Genomic DNA, 24,341 nt, shown 5'->3' on the forward strand with positions numbered 1-24,341 from the left:
AAGGTCTTCGATACGCAATAACTCCAAATTCTGAAATAGCATCATCGTCCGGTAAGGACGATGTTTAAAAGATTGGCAAGGATGCAATAATGCATAAGTATGAGATGCAATCGCGCTAAGCGTGACCTAACCCCGATGATTTAGGATTAGTGAGTGGTAATGATTAGTTCAGGGTGTGTTGCACTTTTAGAGTGATTCACAAACAAGGTTCTTATTCAGGTTTGTGTTGCTTTAGAATCATAAGCAAGTGGTATAATGTAAAGTAACAGTCATACACACCAAAGATGAGTAGTAGTATAGTAAATAAAGAGCAGTTGTCAATTTTAACACTATATGGCAGGGTTAATGATTACTTGTTATATTCTTCAAAAGAATAACTTTTGAAGAACATGTTCTTTAATAAAGAATAAGTATGACAATATGGTTGTGGAGTTCTCTGGTTTACGATGGTTTCCAAATCAGCTTCTTGAGTAGGTATTAGGTGGATCTTAACAAGGTTGGAAGCACAATAGCTAGAGATTATAAGGTTTCTGTGAAACATATCATAAGCAATTTATTATACATAGGTGCTATCAAGGTTGGTATACCTTGCTGATGATAGCTGGCTAGGGTTTATAAATCTTGTTAGGTATAGTTGATGATTATTCTATATTTTCTTCAAAAGAATAACTTTTGAAGAACATACTTCTTAACTAATAAGAAGTATCTCAATTAGAGTTGGGTTGTCTAGGGTTTACTATTGGATCCACTAATTAAGCAATGGTTGGCTCCTAAATAGGATAGCTTCTAAGTATCTCACACCGATAGGGTTTAGTGGACTATGGTTATGTAATGATAAATAGTGGGCATAGATGCTATTGGAGCTCATCATAATGGTGTGATGCTAATTAAAGTTAATTAAGGATGATATCCTTGTGATAGGGACTAGGTTTGACTAAGATGAACACATGGGATGCTAATTAGTAGTGATAGGGTTCCCATATTTTATGTGGATTTGGAACAAGCATTTAGTTGCTAGATATGAATTTATGGTTACTAATGAGGTAACATGATCATATGTTCTAACCTAGGGTTTAGGTTAGAACCATTTAGGTTTCAAATTGATTAATGGAGCTAGGGTTTGGTGCATAGTTGAATTAGGGTTTTAGGGTTCCACATGAAATGATAAGGTTGTAACATCATTTCATAATGAATTAGGGTTTGCTATTTACCCTATGGTTCAATGATTAATAACTTCATGGTAAAGTTGAAGTTATTAGTAACTTGGAAATAAAAATAATATTGAAATTGGCATTTTATTCTTTTTAAACAATTAATAATTAGGTAATTATTAATTAGGGTTTAAATCTCTCTAATAAAGATTTAACAAATAATAAATAAAGAAAATTAGATTTCATATTTTTCTTTATTTATTTATTGGTTTTTTAGTTAATTTGGATAGTTTTCCTAAGTTCTGAATTTTAATTGTATTAAGAATTAAAATAGAAAGCTTAAATAACAAGTATTAAATAATTGAATTTTTATTAAAAATAAAAATTTCATTTTATATTTTTATTGGATAGAGTTTACTTTTCTAAGAATTTTAATATATTATTTACCTTTTTCTGAGTTATAATGAATTTTATATGAATTTGCAAAGTATCCGATATTTCCTGGATTTAAATTTAAATGAAAAACCTAAATCTACCCGGACAGCCCCCACCCACCGAGACTGACTGGTGGGCCTTAGGCCACGCCAGCTGCCACGCAGCTCTGACCAAGTCAAATACCCGGTGGGGTCCCTGGACACGTCATCCCGCCGGTCAACCATCGCCGGTCGGGTCAGCGAACGGCGGCGACGGCGATTTAGGCCACGGGAGGATGGCCAAATAGTTCCCTTAGACGCGTCTTGGCATGCTGAGGACGATGGTGGTCTCGCCACCAGGAAATGGTCACCGGAGACCACTCTGGCGAGCATCTCTGCGGCGGCAAACTCCGGCCAACTATCGGGATTGGACTACGTTTGATCCTAAGACGCGTAAATAGGTGCATAAGATGCGCAAGATCAACCTGAGGCTGTTGGCGAGCTCGGTGAAGCCGGGGGTGGTCGGAGATGGTGGTGATGTCGCGAAATCCGGCGATGGCCGGCAGAAGGGCGGCGTTCGATTCGCGGTATCCCGTGCCCCCCTCGATGCGTGGCTCAGCCAGAAGAAAGAGGGCATCGAGGCGCACCTCCTAGGCCAAACCCTGGCCTCCGGGGTGGTTTGTATCGGCGGCTAGCCGGAGATGTGCTGGTGGCGGCACTCGGTGATTATGGAGATAGAGACGAAACGAGAAGAAATTGAGGCTACCGCGGTGCTTTATACGATCTACGACGTGTGCTGGCAGTCAATAACGGCGGCGGCGACGCGAGACGTGGCGATGGTTGGCTCGGTGGCGAGCTCCTGTGCGCCCAGAGGAGAAGACGAAGACGACGATCCCCTCCTCGTGTTTATCTGAGGTGAATCGCTATGGGCTGGTGTTGGGCTACGGTTTGAGCTGGGCCTGGGCTGTTTGATGGGCTGCGTTGCTGGGCTGCTCGTCCAGGTAAGCCTCTTCTCTCTTTTCATTTCTCTGGTTTCTTTTTCTGTTTTATTTTCTGTTTTCATTTTCCATTTTGTATTCTGTTTTAATTCACATTTGAATTCGTGTTTGTTATGCAGGTGTTTATCAATTTGGCTTTCATGAGGACTAATACAAGAGTCATTGTATTATTGTATTGTTTTCGAATAATCATTTAACACATGTGAACTTTATTGTAATTTTTAATTACATATGATTTTAGGTACTCACTTTAATCCCCTTTTCCTTGTAGAATTAATTCTAATTTTATTTCTTTTTCATGATAGAGTTATGAGTGGATCTTGATTATGTGTTTAACCATATTGTTTGTACACTTGCATGTTAGTTCATGTGAGCAACATTTTATTAAGGTTTTGTAGGTTGGATGATAATCCCATATTCATTAGCATTTGTGTTATGGTCTATTAACACTTTGAATTTATTTAGAGTAGATATTACTCTCCTTCAGGTTGGGTCTTGATTATATAGATCAATGGTTGGTATGAGTAGTTATTCACCACACATGGGTTTTAATTGTGAGTACAAATACTAGATGTTTCTTAGGTTTAATTAGTGAAGCATAGAATTTAGCTAATGAGCAATTCTTAGGGTTATAATGATATTTTCCTAATGGCAATTGGTTTGAATCTCAATTATGGCCTAGGTTCATATTATGATCACCATAGTGATACATAAATTAGGGTTGAGATACAATTCTAGGTTATAGATATGGGGTGTCTCCATATTGCATGTGCTAGGGTTTAATCTCCCCTAACCATGGTAAGGTGTTTACTTGCTTAATATTTCATGTGCTTCCCTATTTACTAAGGATTTGAGAATTGGTTTTGTCTTCTACCAATTAACTTCTTTTATTACTCCCAACTATCATTAAAGTAACTATATTGATTGTAGTTCTTTTTATAGTTAACTTTGGTCATATGGATATATGGTTTCTCACCATCTAAAGTATAGAGTTTTACTCTAAGGTTTTCTTATTTTTCTTAAATGAAGAATATGTGGAATGTAGATATGGTAGAATTCTACTTATGATTACCAGTTGAATCACAAGTTAAGGTTGGAATATAAGCCTAGGGTTGCCTACTAGTTACCTCCCTATGATTTCATGTGGTGAATGAGATCTACTTATCCTGTTAGGGTTTATTCTCCATACCTCAAGTTCTTAGGGTTTATGATCATTACTTAATTAATAATGATCAAGGTTTGGCTTCCTAAGGATCTCTCATTAAATGGGGTTCTCACTTCCATGATCAAGCATTGTCTAGATTAACTAAACATAATATCTCCCTTATAGTTTCTTGGGTAAACATGGTTATGGTTGTCTCAATTATCTTGAGTATAACACCATGATTTGAGCTTTCTCATTTAAGAATAGTTATTCTAGGGTTTATGGTGTACTCCTAATATTTATTTAGGTTACTGAGCCAAAGATTCAATTGTCTATCTTAGTTGGTTTATTCCACTCCTTATTTCACTAAGTCATGGATATAGTCTTATTCCACTTGGTATTTGGTGATCTCACCACTTCAAGGTGAAATGGTTTAACTCCTAATACTTTAGTTCAATGGTTGTCCTTGATTGCTTAATAAGTAAGGCTGGAATTGGTATGAATGATCTCTCTCATTTTGGGAAGGACTTTAATACTAACTTATGGTTAGGCTCCATAGGGATTGATGTGATCATCAATATCTATGTTTAACATAAATGGTTCCTCTCTCTAGGAATATCTTGAATAATATCCTAGGGTTCCTCTTAGAGATGATAGTCTGAATACTTGGATGTATATCCAAGGTTTAGCTCAAGGTTTGTTGTTGCTTCTCTAATACTTATAATAGAACTCTCACCTCTCTAGGTTTGATGTATAACTATTTGGAATAGAGAAGAATTATATTGCTTGAGTTTATCTCCTTGTTATGTTTCCAAGAATGGAGTAAAAGGAATACCCTGAGGTTCATGTTAGGATCAAAGTTTAGTTTAAGACTTGGAGAAGATAAGTGAAGAATAGTTTCTCCAATTATTGTTGCTTGATTTCCAATTGAATGGATGTTCATATGTTATGGCAAGGAATATCATGTTGTGATCTTTAATAAGATAAAGTAGTTGATCCTTGATTAATAAATTCTTGAGTTGATTTTAATTCCATTTGATCTAACCCCTTAGATCAACTTATCTCTACCCAAAACAAGGTTTTAGCAAAGTCACATTGAGGTTTATAGCAATGGACTTGATGAGCTACTTCAATTCCACCAAGGTCAAGTGAAACTTCAGTGATCGTGATCTGTTTTACTTTAAAGCGCGAAAATTCCCAGCATTTTCTATGCATGAATGCAATGCACACAACTGTTTCCTCTATTTTTGTAACCCCAATACCTGGGATATTACAGTCTCTACCCCTTAAACTAAACTTCGTCCTCGAAGTTTGATCTCTCTCACGTTTCCGAAGTGTGGTTCTGACTTATGCAGACTTAAACTTTTCTAGAACTCCACAGTGATCTCACTGGATATAATTGAATATATCCCTTGTCCAGATTCTTCCTGGAATCCATTAGAGTTTGTCTCTGAACATTAGTTCTTACTCCAGTTCTATGATTTTCTTCCAACTATTTTAATCTTGTTTCCTATCTCATTGAAGATTCAATGATTAGGACTTCTTCTTGTCCTAGCAGTCTTTATTGAGGACTAATTGGATAACATTCTCCTATTTGATAAAATAGGTCTTTGTTTTCCCCTTACTACCAAAACTTCAATATTGGTACTTCGTAAGGTACTTATCATGGAAATGATCGTGATGGTTTATTCCTAAGAATGGATTAGACTCATTTAGTCCATCCAATTGGTTTATAGTTGATACCTATAACTATTTTTGGTTTATTTAGGTTCCATGAAAGGAATCATTCAAATAGACTTTAATTTTGGTATGGTCAATCTACTTCAGTCTTTGGCCTTCTTGAGTTGTATTTGATGTATAGTATTTTCTTCGTCCAACTTCTTTATGCTTGACTTACTTGAGCTCTAGTACTTATGAGTAATTATTACTTACTTTCTCGAGTTATAATCCACTTCTTACGTCCTCGAGGTATGAACCTCGGCTTCTGGTCTGACATCCTACTGAAAGTAGTGTTCTACAATCTTATGAAAATAAGATCGAACTTCCTCTCAGTTCAGACCATCTACTTTTATCTAGCTTAAAGTATTGAGTAATTGTACATCCAACTCAATCTTTACTCTACCCCTTAGAGTTTTCTTATGGTCTTCAACTCCTTTTCTTCCAACTATTGGACTTATGATTAGAATATTGGTCTAGGTCTTGTTTATAATTTATATTCCTCTAAGGTTTTGCGAAGAAACTTTGTGGTGTATCCACTCAATTGTGGACATCCAATGTGAATCCTTCGACTAATTGTTTATAGGTCATTGTTATTTGGCTAATAAGGTTTTATTTGTTCACAAACTTTTGTTACCAATAATTAAATCGTGGACTATTTGTAATACCAACTGATACCAGTTGTGGTTATTATACCAACTGTGGCTATTTGATATCAAAAAAATGGATTCTATTATAGGTTCTGATCAACTGGACGAGACATCTTCTATTTTATCTCGCAGTATTGATATTATACCAATTGTGGTCTTCTGATATCGACTATGGTCTTCTTATGTCTGCTATGATTTCATATATCACCTTCCTTTATTCAAGGTTTATTTTGCAAGAAAACCACTAGCTGACACTATGATTATAGTATCCTAAGTGATTTCCCATGCATTCCCTCTTCTATGTTGACTATGGATCTGCTTCAGCTTCACCATAATCACCATATTTCTTATCTTCATGCTTCTCATGTACTAAAGTACTCCTCGGTTGAGGTAAAGCATGAATGTTGATTAGCACTTCCTTCAGAGTATTGTGGTTACTTCCCACAACTTTGTTTCCTTTATCTGATGAACCTTCATCTTGTCTTCAAAATATACAGAATTCGTCACTTCCTCACACGAATACCATTACCCTCTAGATCTATAGCTTTAAGTAAGAACTTGATATAGCAACATGCATTTGTATATCAACGTCAAACTTCATGTATGGATCTAGTCAAACAATGAAAATCCAATAAAATCCAAGAAGATTCAGCTTTGTGCTTATAATACACACCATCATAAGCCTGAATATAATAGTTGAGTAAGACATCTCTAAACATCAGGCTCTGATGTGTAGTATAGAACACCACATAATATAGGTTTATATCGTGATACTTAGCACGAATATAGGAAATTCTACTATTTGTCTCAACCTTTACCTTAATTGCACATTTGCAATGAGATAAACTTGAAACAAAGTGGTCTAGGATAGTTAAGGTTAACCTAATTTTCTTTGGAAGTACTACTTAACTTCTATTTTGTTTGAGAACTATCTCACATGATATATCTAGGTTCTAACATTGCTACTCTAAACACATACTATGGAAATATAGCTCCTATACATGTCGTCGTGGTGAACGGACAGATGCCATAGGATGGCTTAAGTTGGGGCCGAATGGACGCAAGAGGATTCGGGGGAGGGTTTGTGATTAGATGGGATGAACTTCCGGATGGTTTCCTCAAGAACTTAGCCAAGGCTAGAGGTTGAAGAAGAAAGACATAAGGAAGAACTCGCTCTAGATCATCATCTTTATTGATCTCAACAGGCTACAAGTTTCTCAGTACAAGTTCTCTTCGTGTTCATTCGCGTGTCGTCCTGTAAGAAGGGCTGCCCCCTCTCCTTATATAGGGGAGAGGTGGCTTACAGGGCAAGAAACCCTAATGGCATCTTTGACTAGACAAACTACTTTACAAAGCTACTTTAATTATAGAAGACACCGGAGTCCTCTTTAATCAGAAATGCTGATGTCCTCCGGCTTCTTTGACCGTCATCCTTCTCTTTATCGTCAGCCCTTCGTCTAAAGTTACTTTGCTTAGCTCATCTTTGTCTTCTAGCTCTGGAGAGAATCTTTGACCAGTCCTGCCGACCTGCTCGTTCTTCCGGTAACCCGGTATTTTCTTACCTGGTTCCGGCATACCCCTCTTGGGCATACCGGCTTAGCTCCACTTAGCTAAGTTCTTTTCTTTAAGTTCCGGTACGAACATTAAACCGGTATCTTGATGGCTCAAACCATCCGGTTTGGCATGCCTTTGGCATACCGGGGGTCATCCCCCCAACATTAGTCCCCGAAGCTGGTATAGTCTGGCGGATCCTATCCAACAGACCATGCCTGGTTCTTTCTTTTTAGGATACCGGTTTAATCTATCCGGCCCTAGGCTTGGATCCGGCATCTTTGCCCAGATCATCGCTATCTTTTCTCCTTAAGGTATTATCCGGTGTCTTATCCTCCGGCATCTATGGTCATTAAATACTTCCTCGGCGGTGTCGAGAATATTTTGGGCCCCGCGCTCGTCGCTGACATGCGCACCGTGACCGTCGTGGCAGTGTCAGTTGTCACTTCGCTTCGACTCCCGCGCGCCCATTTAATGCATCACTGCGGATCCCACTAACCGCTTTGGATCCCGTGTGCGCCTCCGTGTGGCCTCCTCTTTTCTCGCGTGTACCTCTTTGCCACGTGGCGGCCCGTGGCGCGAACCGTCGCGGCCCGCGAGGCGAACCGCCGCGGCCCAGCGGTTTTCAGCCCATCCTCTCTCTCCTTTATAAGCACAACTGCTCCTTCTTCTTCCTCTTCTTCGCATTCCTCACCCTTCGCGCACAGTGCTCCTCGCCTTCGTGCTTCCGCCGCTCTCTGTCCGTCGTCGCTTGCTCCAGTTCCGGCGCCCGGCGAACTCACGCCGTGCTTCCGCCGGACCTCGCTGTGCAGGAATCTCTAGCAGCGGCTCCACCGCTCCCGCTGCATTCTCGCTCCTTCGCGAGCTTCTCCGCCTCACCGTCGACGGTGCTCGTCGGCGACCGCTGGTCCGCTCCACCAACGGCGAACACCTTCCTCAGCGACTGCGCCGCTCAAGGTTGGTACCAATCTTGCTTTGCTTGCTATTTGCTTGCTTTTCAGATCTTGGGTCTACGGTGTTCTTATTTCCTCTTTTTCTTTGGTTTTCTTCTTACTCGTAGATCTTCACGCGGGGTGCAAGTGTGGGATTTCTGTTTTTTCGCCTTCCCATCCAATGTCTGACGAGGAATCTTCCTCCGCATCTTCTTCTTCCCTTTCTGTTAGACACCGTAATCAATCTCCCGGTGGATCCACCGCTCCAGATCCGATGGAGACCGATTCCGGCAACCAGCAGGGATCCGGTAGCCATCAAGAATCCGGTGGCCATCTAGAATCCGGTAGCTTTAGCCAAGCTTCCGGTAGCCAAGAAGCGAGTAGTTCTGGCGAAGCATCCGGTAGCTCCAGCCAATCATCCGGCGCCGAGCCCTCCCCAATCACTCGCGGAGCCTGGATGGGCTCCAGTGTTACCGAATTCGAGATCGATTGGTTATACCGGTCCCGACGGATTCCGGAAGGAGTCTCTTGCCGGATTCCTGACGACGAAATCGAACCCGACCCCGAGCCCGATGAATATGTTGTTTTCCTTGCTCACTTTGAGCGCGGCTTCGGCCTTCCTGCCTCCCCTTTCTTCCGTGAGTTTTTAGATTTCTACAAACTCCAACCTCACCATCTCCCTGGCAACGCCATCTTCTACCTTTCTTGCTATGCCACCTTCATGGAGGCCTATATCGGCATTCGTCCCACTCGTGAGACGTTTGCCCGCTTCTTTAGTCTCGCGGATTAACTCCGTTCGGGGCAAGGAGATCCCTAAGCCCAAGCCGCCCGTTCAATGCGGGTCTTGCATCATCGGCTCCCGTCAAGGGAGCCCCTTTTTTAAGTTCTCCGGTCTCGAGTCATGCCGGCTATGGCAAGGGACCTTTTTCTACGTGAAGAACAGCGGCCGTGCCGATCTTATCGATCTTCCTCCTTTCCAAGCGGGGCCTCCCAGCAGGACCAACTGGAGCTACAACCCGAAGACTGATCATGCTGAAACCAGCCGCGTGGTACGCTTCTTGGCCTCTTTGAAGAAGGAGACCAACATCTGCTCGGATGATATCATCCGCACCTTTATCTCACGCCGGGTGCTTCCTCTGAAGCGCCGTGCGCATAGGATGAGCGAGATGTACGGCTCAGGCGATCCTACCAAGATCACCGGCCGTCCGCTTAGCAAGAAGGACGTCGTTCGCAAGGCTAAGCAGATTTGCCAAACTGCTATGCCATTTGACTGGGAATGGGGCCTCCTCCCCCTCAGCACTACTAACCCTCCGACCCAAGAAGTAAGGGATTACGCGATTGGGGTTGTTCTTGGCCGGTAGCTTTTGCTCTTGCTAATCTTCTTTTTTCATGTTTCAGGCCAAGGACCGCTTCCCCCTCATTGAAGCAGAGCGGCGAGGACCTTGCCGGAAACGCGCCCTTGACTCCTTCGACCCAGATCCCTACATCTTTTGGAAGGATCTGAAGATGGGCAAGACCCCGGCTGCGCACCTTGGCCGGTCTCCGCCAAAGCCAACCGGGTCCTCAGATGACTTGACCATGCTTGAGGTATTTTCTTTTCCGGTTTCTTTTACCTTTCCGTTATCGCTTTCCTGCGAATTGCTTCTTAGCCAAACTCAATTCATAGATCCATGAGCGCGTGCCGCCCCTGCGCGCCGAGGCCGGCTCCGAGTTTGTGGACAAGCTCATGGCCCAGGGCCAAAAGAACAAGCAGCCGGCATCTGATGCCGATGCCAGCCAGGTCCCTCCCTCCAAGCGCTTCCGGACCGAGCCCGTGGGGGAGAAGCAAGTGGGCATGCGTCGCTACGGGCGGAAGGCGATGCCAACCTCTTCCGGGTAAGTTTTTCATTTTCCGGCTTGCCTCTTTTTTTGCCAAGTTCTTTTTCCGGTTGCTCTTTTCCAACTGTCTTTCTTTCTTTTTCTCAGCCCTGCGCTCAAGCTTGGCCCAAGGCCATCGGGCTCTGAAGATTCCGCAAGGACTTCAACTCCTCCTCCTCGCTCTAGCCCGGCACCATCTGGTGCCGGCAACACCTCTGCCTCCCTTTCGGGGGGCACAACAAATTCGGGGCGTGCGGCCCCTTCATCATCAGATCACCGCACGGAGGAGGATCCTTCCCTCTCCTCAGAGAACCTGGATACCGGCGCCAGCAACATCGGCGCCGGAGAAGAAAAAGCTGCCGGGCGGGCGGAGCCTTCGGCTCCTCCCGTCCTTGAAAAGACGACAACTTCCGCGCCGGAATCTACCGCGCCGGAAGGTTCCAAACCGGGTGACGCGCCCATCGCTCCCCAGTCTCCACGAACCATCCTCATGCCGCCGCCAGGTGCTCCTCGGGCCAAGCCTCTCGGGGCCGCTCCTACCGCGCCGCCGCCCAAGACCTCCAAGCTTATCAAGGGGAAGGCGACGGCCTCTAGCGCCCCTTCTGCCGGCCAGCAGCCTCTGGTGCTGCATGTCTCCAAGGCCGCCAGGGATACCGCCACGAAGGCCACCGGTCTTCTTGGCCGTATAACTGAGTTCCAACGCCAAGGCCGGGACCTGGGGCATCTCCTGCCCTACGCCCAGAAGTGGAACGCCGCGGATATGACTCCGGCGACCCGCGGCTTGGGCAAGGACAGGCTGCCGGCACCTGACCCAGTTGGGGACCGGTCGTCCGAGGAGCACTTCATGCGGCTCCGCAGCACCGTGAAAGAGCTCGACAGCGCGTGGTATGATGCCACGAACAACTTGATGGTACGTTTTTCTAACTTTTCTTAATTGCTACCGGTTTCCTTGCTTCCGGATTTGTTCTATCTTTAGTTTCATGCCGGTTTCTATCTTGTCTATCTTCCCAGTCCCCGTGTTTTGTGGTGAGAGCGCAGCTCTTAGCGCAAAACTTAACTTAAAAACTTAGCGCAAAACCGGCACTGCCAGTCCTCGAGTTTCGGGTTAAGAACCTCGTTCTTAGCGCAAAACTTAGCTTAGAAACGCGCAAAACCGGCACTGCCAGTCCCCGAGTTTCGGGTTAAGAACCTTGTTCTTAGCGCAAAACTTAGCTTAAAAACGCGCAAAACCGGCACTGCCAGTCCCCGAGTTTCGGGTTAAGAACTTTGTTCTTAGCGCAAAACTTATCTTAGAAACGCGCAAAACCAGCACTGCCAGTCCCCGAGTTTCGGGTTAAGAACCTTGTTCTTAGCGCAAAACTTAGCTTAAAAACGCGCAAAACCGGCACTGCCAGTCCCCGAGTTTCGGGTTAAGAACTTTGTTCTTAGCGCAAAACTTAGCTTAAAAATTTAGCGCAAAACCGGCACTGCCAGTCCCCGAGTTTCGGGTTAAGAACCTTGTTCTTAGCGCAAAACTTAATTCATTTCTTCTTTTTGACTAGCTCACGGCTGACGCTCGGAAGGTCCTCTTTGAGGAGCTCTTATGGGAGCATCGGGAGCTCGCTGAGGCACACGATAAGTGCCAAGGTAAGTTTTTGTTCTGCCGGCATCTTTCATACCGGAAACCTTTTTTCTTCCTAACATTCGCAATTTCTGCTTAACAGTGATCCCGGAAGCTTCCATTTACGCTCTCAAGGAGCAGCTCGCCACCGCCCAACGTATAACTCTTCTCCTTTCCCCTGTTACCTCAGTTTCCTTTTCATATTTATTAGCATAATCTTGTGAATATTTCCTTTTCCGCGTTGCAGAGGAGAAGGAGCAGCTCATTCGGCAGCATCGGGAGGAGCTGAGCGCCCAGAAGACCAGCTACCAGGAGCTCAAGTCCCAGCTCATTCAGCTGGGGCTCGACCATGCCAAGGCCCTCGAAGCCGCTGAAGCTGACGCAGCGGCCAAGATGGAGGAGGCTCTGGAGGACGCCGGTAATGCCAACGTGGTGCTGCGGGCTGAGCTGGATGATGGGGATACGCCCTAGGGGGCCCATCACCCAACTCACTCGCCAGATGAAGAGAGTCCATGATAGCTCCAGTCGGCGGGCGACTGGGCCATGCATCCTGGCGACTGAAGCCCGGACGACTGGACCCGCAGAAGGCCCATGAAGAAAGCGCAGCCAGGCCCAAGAGACTTTATACCTGTAAACCCTAACTGGCTGCCTATATAAAGCCACCAGGGGCACCCCTTAGAGGGGCATCTCATCATACATGTAATCTCTCATTAGACACAATCTCCCCCTCCGCCTCCGGCGGCTACCCGAAAGCAAGTCGCCTAACGCTGGCGACACTATGATCATAGTTGATTTCTAGCAGGACGTAGCGATCCTCCACCGAGGGGACGTGAACCTGGGTACATCGTGTGCCAATCTCGTTCCTGGAATCTCCAACGCCGCCTTGCTCTACACCTCTCATGTGCTACCCCGTAGCATCTACCGTGGTCAAAACCTCGACAGTGGCGCCCACCGTGGGGACTCGGCAGGGGGTGAAGAGGAGCACCCAGTCGACGTGGGGACTCGGCGCGCTCCAGACAACGCCAGTCGCCGGTCGCCCGAGCTCGCCATCCACCACGCTCGGGGACTCGGCGCGCTCCAGACAGCGCCTCTCGCCGGTCGCCTGAGCTCGCCAGTCGCCACGCTCGGGACTCGGCGCTCCAGACAGCGCCTCTCGCCGGTCACCCGAGCTCGACACTCGCCACGCTCGGGGACTCGACGCGCTCCAGACAGCGCCAGTCGCTGATCGCCCGAGCTCGCTACTTGCCACGCTCGGGGACTCGGCGCGCTACAGACAGCGCTACTCGCCAGTCGCCCGACCTCGCCGCTCGCCACAACACAACTTTGTCCACAGCGTCGACCCTGTGTCCGCTGCGTCGACTGCGCCACAGCGCGCCTCAGTCCGCCGCGTTGGGCATGACTCCGCCGCGCCGACTTCGCCCAGAGCGGCCGCTTCCACAGCGTCGACCCCGTGTCCGCTATGCCGACCGCGCCACAGCGCGCCCCAGTCCGCCGCGTAGACCATGTCCGCCGGGTCGACCTCGCCAACTCCGAGTCGCCAAAGAGAGCTCTGCGTCATACTGCGCACCTCACCACTGGGTGTCCTCTTCCTTCGGGATGAAATTTCAATTGCCGTCATCAACCTTTGGCAGAGAAGCCCGAACTGGCTAAGTAGTGCGAGCTCCGGCTCGACCACTGCGACGCCGGGGGAAGGGCCTCCATTGGAGTCGCACGCTCGACCGGCCTTACGGGCCAAGATGACCGGCTCGGCTCTGCCTCCGGGCACCCATGTCCCTCTCTACCTTGGACAGAGCGACCTGAAAAGCTAAGTACTGCGCTAGCGAGGTCGCCACAGCGGCCCAACGCGTCCAGGAAAAACGCCGAGTACGGAGCCCTCCTTGGGGTCGCTAAGCGACCGGCCTCCCGGGCCACGAGATGCGACTCGCCTCCGCAATCATCAGGCAAACAAATCGCCCTCCTCTACCTTAGGCAGGTGACTTGAACGGCTAAGTACTTCGACTAGGGACCCCGCAAAACGGACCCGCGGCTCGCCAAGGAAAACACGCCAAATCAAGAACCCCTTTGGAGTCGCCACGCGACTGGCCCCACGGGCCACGACGAGAGGCACGCTATAAAAAACAGCGTCAAATAAACGCCACCCATGAGGCTGCTACTCGCGCTATATGACTACGTACTACGACTGGGGACGCCCAGCTCAGCAAGGAAAACAGTCAAGCGGTAGCCTTCATCGGGATCGCCAAAGCAACTGGGAAACACAGCGCCATGCATAAAATTACTTAGTCGCCACAACGACATTGCTTTATTTTCCTGCCGCAGGAACAGCACCAGCAGTGGCGACCTACTCGCCATCCTTGCCATCAGCATCGCCTGCACCTTCGCCACGCTCGGGGACTGGCCGGACGCCGGTCTCCGGGATTCGTCCTCGCCACGCTCGGGGACTGGCCGGACGCCGGTCTCCGGGATTCATCCTCGCCACGCTCGGGGACTGGCCGGACGCCGGTCTCCGGGATTCGTCCTCGGCACGCTCGGGGACTGGCCGGAAGCCGGTCTCCGGGATTCGTCCTCGCCACGCTCGGGGACTCTCCGGTCGCTAGTTTCCGCAGTTCGCTGCTCGCGACGCTTATGAACTCTCCATCGCCATTCTCCGCGACTCGCCACTCGCACGCATCAGGCTCTGCGCTCTCCAAACAGCGTTGGCTGTCGGTTGTGGCGGCAGCCCCCGCTTCAGCCATTCGACCTCCATGTTTGCCGATTTCATGGCGCACCATTCGAACATGCGGCTATGGAGCCTCAAGCCGCCTCTACAAGACGACTCGAGCCTCGGGGACTGCTACTAGGCATATTCTGGCGCCATATCATATTCATCAGTACAGATTGAAGTGATCAACACTTTATTCTGAAGCTCTCAGATGCGTCAATGGCTACATCAATACATTCGCGTACAACAGCCGAATCAAACATGTCGGTCGGTAGAAGTTCAGCACAAGGGCCAACTGCATATTGATCAAGTCCCAATGAGAAAGCTCCTTACGTGAAGCTAGCGCTCTATTATTTCTTCCAGCTCTAAACCTTACTGGAGTTGGCTTGTGCCGCTGACTGCTGCTCTTGCCGAGTCCAGCGTACATCCACGAATGCCGTCGTGTGCCCCGATCGGTGCATCTTCACCAAATACGTTTGCCTCAGCTGGTGCCTCTTCGTCAACATGGCTCAGCTGGGCTGCCGCCTCGACCATGACAATGGTACAACACTGACGATCGGGGGCTCGACAACAACTTTGCTCTCGTTCGTGTCGCGGCGTCTAGTTGATCGGCACCCAGGCGACCGTCATGACATGTACTCGCAGCCTCTTCGACCGCCACTTGCTGACCTCCGCGCCCGCGACTCGCTGGTCTACACATTCGCGGCTCGGCAGCCTCTACTTCGATTTGGCAGCCGCTGAGTTCGCTACATGGCGGCTTCTTCACCAACAACCTGAGAGTTTCTACCCCAACTCACCACATTTGGTGGCTCGCCTGTCGTTGCTCTTATTGAGTGATTCGGCACACTTCAGATAGCGCCAGTTGCCTGACATCGCCACTCGCCACGCTCAGGACTCAGCACGCTTCAGACAGCGCCAGTCGCCCGGCCTCGCCATTCGTCATGCTCGGGGACTCGACGCGCTTCCGACAGCGCCACTCGCCGACCGGCTCTCGCCGACTGACCCTCGCCGACTGGCTCTCGCCGACTGGCTCTCTCACCGACTGGCTCTCGCCGACTGGTTCACGTCGACTGGTTCATACCGACTGGCTCGTTTCGACTGGCTCGTGTTTCACGATTGTTTCCTCTATTTCAGGAGCCCGTCGCCGATTCACCTCGACCCATCGCCAAGTCTCTTCGCTCCTTGCCTCAAGCCCGCGCCGAATCCACGACGCGCTCGGGGACTACTGATGGGGATACGCCCTAGGGGGCCCATCACCCAACTCACTCGCCAGATGAAGAGAGTCCATGATAGCTCCAGTCGGCGGGCGACTGGGCCATGCATCCTGGCGACTGAAGCCCGGACGACTGGACCCGCAGAAGGCCCATGAAGAAAGCGCAGCAGGCCCAAGAGACTTTATACCTGTAAACCCTAACTGGCTGCCTATATAAAGCCACCAGGGGCACCCCTTAGAGGGGCATCTCATCATACATGTAATCTCTCATTAGACACAATCTCCCCCTCCGCCTCCGGCGGCTACCCCAAAGCAAGTCGCCTAACGCTGGCGACACTATGATCATAGTTGATTTCTAGCAGGACGTAGCGATCCTCCACCGAGGGGACGTGAACCTGGGTACATCGTGTGCCAATCTCGTTCCTGGAATCTCCAACGCCGCCTTGCTCTACACCTCTCATGTGCTACCCCGTAGCATCTACCGTGGTCAAAACCTCGACACTGGAGGAGCTGGCCAAGGCCCGTAAGGGTGCTGAGGAGAAAGCCGCGCGGCTGGAGGAGGAGCACAAGGAATGCAACCAGTTGATCCTGCAGACTGACGCGCTTGCCTACCGTGAGTCCCTTTCCTTCGCGTACTTTGACTATTGCGTACGAGGCTTCTTCTTTTTCTTCCGGCCTCTTTTTCTTCCGGATTCTTTTCCTTAGCCTTCTTCTTTCTGTACACAGGCCTCTTTCCGGACTCACAGAAATATGCTGTCAAGAAGGTTGACGCGCGCCGCAAGACCAAGGCCGAGCGGATCTTACCGTGGCATGGACGCCCAACGACCATCTGGTCGCGCTCAACGCGCGGGTGTCTCACATGCGCGCCATAGATCGCAATCTTTCTGACATTCCTGATGTAGCTACCCAGCTCTTCAGGACCCTGTGGCCTGGCGAAGAGGTGCCGGATACCTTCTCCCTTATCAGCGACCGTCTCAAGGGCGCCGGCAAGAGGATCCGCGAGTGGCAGTGCTCTGCTGCCCGCGCTGGAGCAGATTCTGCCCTCCGCGTCGCTTGTTCCTGGTACCCGGAGCTCGACCTGGGTGCCCTCACCGGAGTGCGCGAAGGCGCGGAAACCGATTTGGACCCGATTCTCACCGCTAAGCGGCAGGATCGTGCGTACCATATCGCGGAGTACGCCGACATGCGCACCTTCATCCCTCCCCCTCCTGACGTTCAAGATTATCTTGATGAGGAAGAGGATGAAGCCGAGGAGGAGCCTCTAGACGACGCTGATGCTGGCGACGCTCCTCCGGAAGCTCCTGCTGCCTGATTACCTGCTCTAAGATTTATCCTGCCGTATTGTCTGGCCCTGCGTGCCTTAAAACAATGTTCTGTTAAATTCCACCCCGGTATACCGGGGTTTATGATGTAAAACTCTAAATCTGCTTTTGGTTGTGGCACAACAGTTTACGCCGGTATGTTATACCGGTGCTAATTATCTTATGCTTTGCTTTAGTACATTTACTCATGGTTTTGCTTTTATCCTGTACTGCAAAGATTTCTAGATCGTTTCTGCATCCAATTTAATGCATACTTGGTTCTTTTGCCTTGGCTCTGCCTGCCTTCTCTGGGCGTTCTTTGGCGTATGAGCACAAGGTTCTTTCACCAAAACAAGCATCTTCTTGAACTTAGAAATAACTCGAAATTTTTGCAAAAAACCGGTATAACCGGGGTTAGTTAAACTTTTCCGGATTGTTCTTTCCCGCTCGTCCTCTTCGCAGTTCATGTGCTTATCCCCTACCGGTTTATCTTGCTTGCCATGAAGCCGGTTTGCGGACAGCAGCAGAGTCGAAGACTCCGGTAGGGTTTAGCACACTACTAAACCGGAAAGAAAAAACGTTCAATAAGCAACCGGTAAACTGAAAAAATAGACAAGTTACATGCAACTTTAGTGGGGTAGTCCCCGAGATTCATTCGAGGTTCCGACATCTTTTATTCATAGCATATAAGGTACAAAAAAGGAACTTCTTACACCACAACTTCAAGTGTAGAAAGGACGCAACAGAGCTACGTTCCATGGACGTTTGCTCTCCTCTCCGGACCTGTCCGCCTTTCCTTTCTTCCACTCCTGTGCATCGATCAAGTAGTATGCATCATTGTGAAGCACCTTGCTTACAATGAAGGGACCTTCCCATGGTGGCAAGAGCTTATGCCGGCCTTCAGTGCGCTGCACTAGGCGAAGCACAAGATCTCCTTCCCGGAAAACTCTTGGATTAACTTTCCGGTCATGATAGCGTCTGAGGTTTTGCTGGTAAATGGCTGTTGTTGGGGGGATAACCCCCGGTATGCCAAAGGCATGCCAAACCGGATGGTTTGAGCCATCGAGATACCGGTTTAATGTTCTTACCGGAAGCCTGGTAGGAACTTGGGAAAACAAAGCTAGGCCGGTATCCCCAAGGGGGTATGCCGGAATCCGGTAAGGAAGATACCGGAAAGGAGAGCCTGTCGGCAGGACTGGTCAAAGATTCTCTCCAGAGCAAGAAGACAAAGATGAGCTAAGCAAAGTAACTTTAGACGAAGCGCTGACGATAAAGAGAAGGATGACGGTCAAAGAAGCCGGAGGACGTCGGCGCCCCGATTAAAGAGGACTCCGGTGTCATCTATGATTAAAGTAGCTTTGTAAAGTAGTTTGTCTAGTCAAAGATGCCATTAGGGTTTCTTCCAAGTGTAAGCCACCCTCTCCCCTATATAAGGAGAGGGGGTACTGCCTCCTACAGGCGCGAGACCACAGAGAGATCAGTGTACAAGAACTTGTAACCATGTTGAGATCAATGAAGCTAGCGATCTAGTAAAGAGTTCTTCCTCTTGTCTCTCTTCTTGTATACCGGCCTTTGGTTGTGTTCTTGAGGAAAGCATCCGGAAGTTCTTCCCATCTAATCGCAAACCCTCCCCCGAATCCTCATACGTCCATTCGGCCCCAACTTAAGCCATCCTATGGCATCTGCTCGTTCACCACGACGACAGTTGGCGCCCACCGTGGGGCATGAAGTGGCGCATGCTGGAGTTCACATTCGGGCGGGCCTCCTCGAGTTCGCCGGCGAGCGGACGGTGTCTGCGCTCGTCCAGAGCTTCTACTCCATCGACTTCATCAACGACAACGCGGGCTGCTTCGCCAACGGCGGCATCTTCCCCAAGAACGGCCGCATCATCGAGTTCGGCAGCCACCGCATCTACTTCGGCACCGTTCCCGTGCGCCAGCGCCTCTCGCCGGTGCTGGTGGCACCGGACCCGCCAAGATGGCTCTGTGCTGGTCGCGCCGCCGGCAGCGTCGAGGTAATGATGACCGGTGTGGCTGGTGCAGGAAAGGAGGTTGCGGCTGAAGGTGCTGGTCGCGCGGTTTCGACCCGTGCGGCTAAGCCTCCGCTGGAGCGCGACGCAGGCGCAGCGGGAGCATCTTCCGCACCACCGGCAACGCCTCTCCAAGCGGCGATGAACGCGCTGGCAACCCCCATCGCGCAGAACATCGACCCGGCAGCGGCTCAGGCGGAGCTAGAAGCGCAGCGCCTGAGGATACTCGAGAGCGGCAAAGACGTCGTCAAGGCGCAGCGCGAGCTGAACCTAACCGTACGTGAGTATAACGCTGCCCATGGCCTTGCTTCTGTTAGCGCTCATGCTGCTAGGATACCGGAAAACCGGCTTAAGGCTCGCAATCTAGATCGGGATTTGCGTAAGGAAGTTCTTACCGGCAAGAGTACCTCTGCATCTGTTAGCATTGTAGAGAAACCCAAGTACAGCAGTCCGGATAAAACCATAAAAGCTGCTAAAGCTGCAGTAGATTTGTGTGATTCGCTTACCGGAGAGGCTCTGGCAAAACAGCAAGAGCGTGTCAGAGAGCTGCTAGATACTGTAGAGCAGCAGAACGCTGAGCAGCTGGCTAAGCTGAACAAGGCTATAGCCTCGAAATCCGCGCGTTCAACAAAGAATGCCGGAAGCAAGTCCCATGGGCAGGCCTCGTCCCCCCATCCGGATAGAAGAAAAGAAAAAGAAGTGAACGCACGGCAGATGACTGTGTATGATCCGGTCCTTGCCGGTAAACAAAAAGCCGGGCAACACGATGCCGGTAGAAAAAGCCAAGGGGCAGAGCGAGGCTACGCCAAGGAAGGCTATGCCGAAAACAATCATGCCGGTAGACATGAAGCCGGGCAAAATTATCCGGCTGCAAGGGCAGCATACGATGATGATGAGGAGGAGATGCCTCCACCAAGGTACCGGCAGGCAAGGACCGCGGCACCAGAACGTTACGATGAAGCTGATTCAACAAGACCGGCAGCATACCGGAACCCGTTGGGGGAACGCTTGGGAGAGAGATACCTACCGGAACGGGGTGCGAGGCACCGTCTGGATAGAGTGTACTTGTCAGAAATGATCGAGGAGGAAGGTCCTCCAGGTCCGAAGTGCTTTGGCCCAAGAATCATGAGAGAAAAACCACCAGTTCGCAACTTTACGTTGCCCCGTGACACAAAAACATACGATGGCACTACGAAGCCGGAAGATTGGCTCACGGATTACGTGACCGCGGTATACGTTGCAGGCGGTGGAGGAACCGTAGCAGGAGGAGGAAACCGGCGTTGGGCCGTGAGGATCATACAATCATTTCTGGTTGGACCGGCAAGAATCTGGTTAAACAACTTGCCGGCAGGAAGCATAAATGGCTGGCTGGATTTTGAGGAGGCTTTTGTGAGCAATTTCAGCAGCACCTATCAGAGGCCAAACAGGCCGCAGCAACTTGCTCTGTGTGTGCAACGCCCGAACGAAACAGACCGGGATTATCTGGCCCGGTGGAACACCACAAGGAACTCTTGTGAAGGGGTAATCGAGGCACAGGCCATTGCTTGGTTCAGCAGTGGGTGCAAAAGAGGTTCGCCGTTGTGGCAAAAGCTGCAGCGGAACATGCCGACAACGTTGGCAGAGATGATACGTGTGGCGGATAACTATGCGTTGGGAGACCCAACGCAGCCAGCAGTGCAACCTGAACCGGAACAGCTACGCCAAGAGCAACACCGGGACAACCGGAACAACAAGAGGAGGGAAGATTTCCCGGATCGAAGATATGGCTCGCAGCAAGTTGCTGCTGTGCAGGAAAACTCTGATGCCAGCGGCAGAGAACCGGATCGCAGCCATGGGCGGGTCCAAAGAAACAGTGGGTGGAAAAGAAACCCTGGGTCCAGAAAAGAAACTGGCAAGAACCCGCAAAATACACCATGGAAGCTGCCATGGACCAACCATGCCGGTGGCACACACCGAATCCGGCACACCCGTCAAACCATCTGACGAAGGATTGTACCTGGACCAAGTACTTGATGGAAAAGGGGGCGGTAAAAGATGCCCAAGGGCGAGGAGGCAATGCAATGATGCCACCACCGGACATGCCGCGGCAGCAACAGCTACCGCCGCCACCACCGCTTACCGGGCCAAACGCCTTACCGGTGCAGCCAAACCGGCAGCAGTACCAGCAAGTTAACCGGGTGGAGCAAGATGATAACCAACCACCTCCACCAGCACCTTTAGGCCGGAATGTTTACGAAGACCCGCATCTGTGCTGTGTTGTTTTTGTCACTGAGCCGACAGACAAGCAAAGCCTGCGTCGCCGTTCCATGGAGGTAAACGCGGTGATGCCGGCAGTGCCAAAATACATGCCCTGGTCAGAGCAGGAACTCTCATGGTCATACCGGGATCATCCTAAAATCATGCCGAATCCGGGTGGATATGCTCTTGTTGTGGACCCAATCATGAAAGGGCCGCAAACTCGCGTCAAGTTCAGCAAGGTGCTGATAGACAATGGGAGCAGCATAAACATCATGTACAAGCACACCATGCATACCTTGGGCATAACAGAGAACATGCTTCAGCTCACGCACACGACTTTCCATGGAATCGTTCCGGGTTTGTCCTGCGCACCGGTTGGAAAAGTCCGGGTGGATGTATCGTTTGGAGGACGTGACAATTGCCGGGTTGAGAACCTGGAGTTTGAGGTGGTGGACTTAGATAGTCCGTACCATGCTTTGCTGGGAAGACCGGCGCTGGCGGCCTTCATGGCCTCGACTCACACGGCGTATCTCAAGATGAAGATGCCGGCACCTCGTGGACCTCTGACTGTGGTGGGAAACTACAAGATCTCGCTGGAAACAGCATCTGCCGGATCGAACCTAGCGGAATCGCTGGTGATCGCGGAGGAAAAGAAAAGGATGCAAACAGCTGTTGCGCTGGCTCAGTCCTCACAGTTGAGCTTAGCAGCAATGAGTGCAAGTCTGAGCGCTCCAGGGTTCAAACCGACAAATGAAACAAAGGACATTGTGCTGGATCCGGCTTACCCAGAGCGCACCGTTCGTATCGGTGCCGGCCTCGATCAAGCATAGGAAAGCGCGCTCGTCAGCTTCCTCCGTGAGAATCGGGATATCTTTGCCTGGTCTACTGAAGATTTGGTAGGTGTTCCGAGGGAGCTGGCTGAGCACTCCTTAAACGTTCGGAAAGATGCCAAGCCGGTGCGACAACCCTTGCGCCGGTTCGCTGAAGATAGAAGAAAGATCATAGGAGAAGAGGTAACCAAACTGCTTGTTGCCAAATTCATTGTGGAGGTCACGCACACAGAGTGGCTGGCCAATCCGGTGATGGTCGAAAAGAAGAAAGATGAGAACCTGGAAGCAAAAGCTCCGAAGGTGTGGCGCATGTGCATCGACTACACCAACCTGAACAAGGCTTGCCCAAGAGATCCTTTTCCTTTGCCACGAATCGATCAAGTGATTGATTCAACCGCTGGGTGTGAGTTGTTGTCCTTCCTGGATGCCTATTCCGGTTTCCACCAGATTCCCTTGAAAAAGGAAGATCAAATAAAAACTGCGTTCATTACCCCGCACGGGGCTTACTGCTATATCACTATGCCTTTTGGTTTGCGCAACGCTGGTGCAACGTACCAGCGCTGTATGCAAAAATGCTTGTTTGATCAAATCGGAAAGAATGTGCAGGTGTATGTGGATGACATCGTGATAAAAACTAAGGTAAAGAACACCTTGATCGATGACATCCGGCAAACATTCGATAACCTAAGGCGGTTCCGGATGAAGCTCAATCCGGCAAAATGTACCTTCGGTGTCCCTGCCGGCAAGCTGCTGGGTTTCCTTGTCTCGAGCCGAGGCATTGAGGTCAATCCGGTAAAGATCCGGGCAATTGAGAGAATGACGGTACCACAGGATCTGAAGGACATACAAAAGTTTACCGGAAGCTTAGCATCGCTAAGCCGATTCATAAGCAGGTTAGGAGAAAAGGCCTTGCCGTTATATGCCTTAATGAGAAAATCCGATAAGTTCGTCTGGACCCCTCAGGCAGACGCAGCATTCAAGGAGCTAAAAACCATGTTAGCTACTGCGCCAATATTGGCTTCGCCGTTGGAAAGAGAGCCGATGTTGTTATATATAGCAGCAACCAACCGGGTCGTGAGTGTTGTTGTGGTAGTAGAAAGAGAAGAGGAAGGAAAAACCGTCCAGAGGCCGGTATACTACCTGAGCGAGGTGCTCTCCCTCTCAAAGCAAAACTACCCGCACTTCCAGAAAATGACCTATGGCGTGTTTATGGCCGCCACCAAGCTCAAGCACTATTTCGAGGAACATCCTATGAAGGTGGTGAGTGAAGCACCCATCTCCGATATCATGTGCAACAAGGACGCCAGCGGCAGGATTGCTAAATGGGCAATACAGATATCACCGTATGTTCCGGAGTACGAAAGAAGAGACGCCATCAAATCGCAAGCTTTAGCTGATTTTTTGGTTGATTGGGCGGAAATGCAGTACAAGCCCCCGGATCAGAGACTGGAATACTGGAAGATGCACTTTGATGGATCCAAGCTCAAGGAGGGCCTAGGTGCCGGTGTGGTGCTAACCTCACCAAGGGGAGATCATCTCCGGTATGTTCTACAAGTGCATTTCAGGGCATCAAACAATGTCGCTGAATATGAGGCCTTGATCCATGGGCTTAAGGTCGCAAAAGAAATCGGTGCACACCGGATCATTTGCTATGGAGATTCAGACCTTGTGGTGCAGCAGTGTTCCGGGGATTGGGACGCAAAAGATGCCAACATGGCCTCGTACCGGTTTCACGTGCAAAAGATTGCCGGCTTCTTCGAAGGCTGTGAATTTCACCATGTACCGCGTGCAGAAAATGAAGCTGCGGATGCTTTGTCCAAGATAGGCTCATCCCGGCAAGAAATTCCTCCCGGAATAGCTTTGGCACACCTGAGAGTACCATCAATCAAGCCAAGTCCAGAGTCGGAATCTATTTTTGTACCGGAGTCACACATTGTACCAATGGACATCGACGAAGGAAACCCGGGGACTGTTCCGGTAAGCTCGGGGACTGTTCCGGTAAGCTCGGGGACTGTTCCGG

The sequence above is a fragment of the Lolium rigidum genome, chromosome 3 (genome assembly GCF_022539505.1).
Source record: "Lolium rigidum isolate FL_2022 chromosome 3, APGP_CSIRO_Lrig_0.1, whole genome shotgun sequence".
In the NCBI taxonomy this organism is placed as follows: Eukaryota; Viridiplantae; Streptophyta; class Magnoliopsida; order Poales; family Poaceae; genus Lolium; species Lolium rigidum.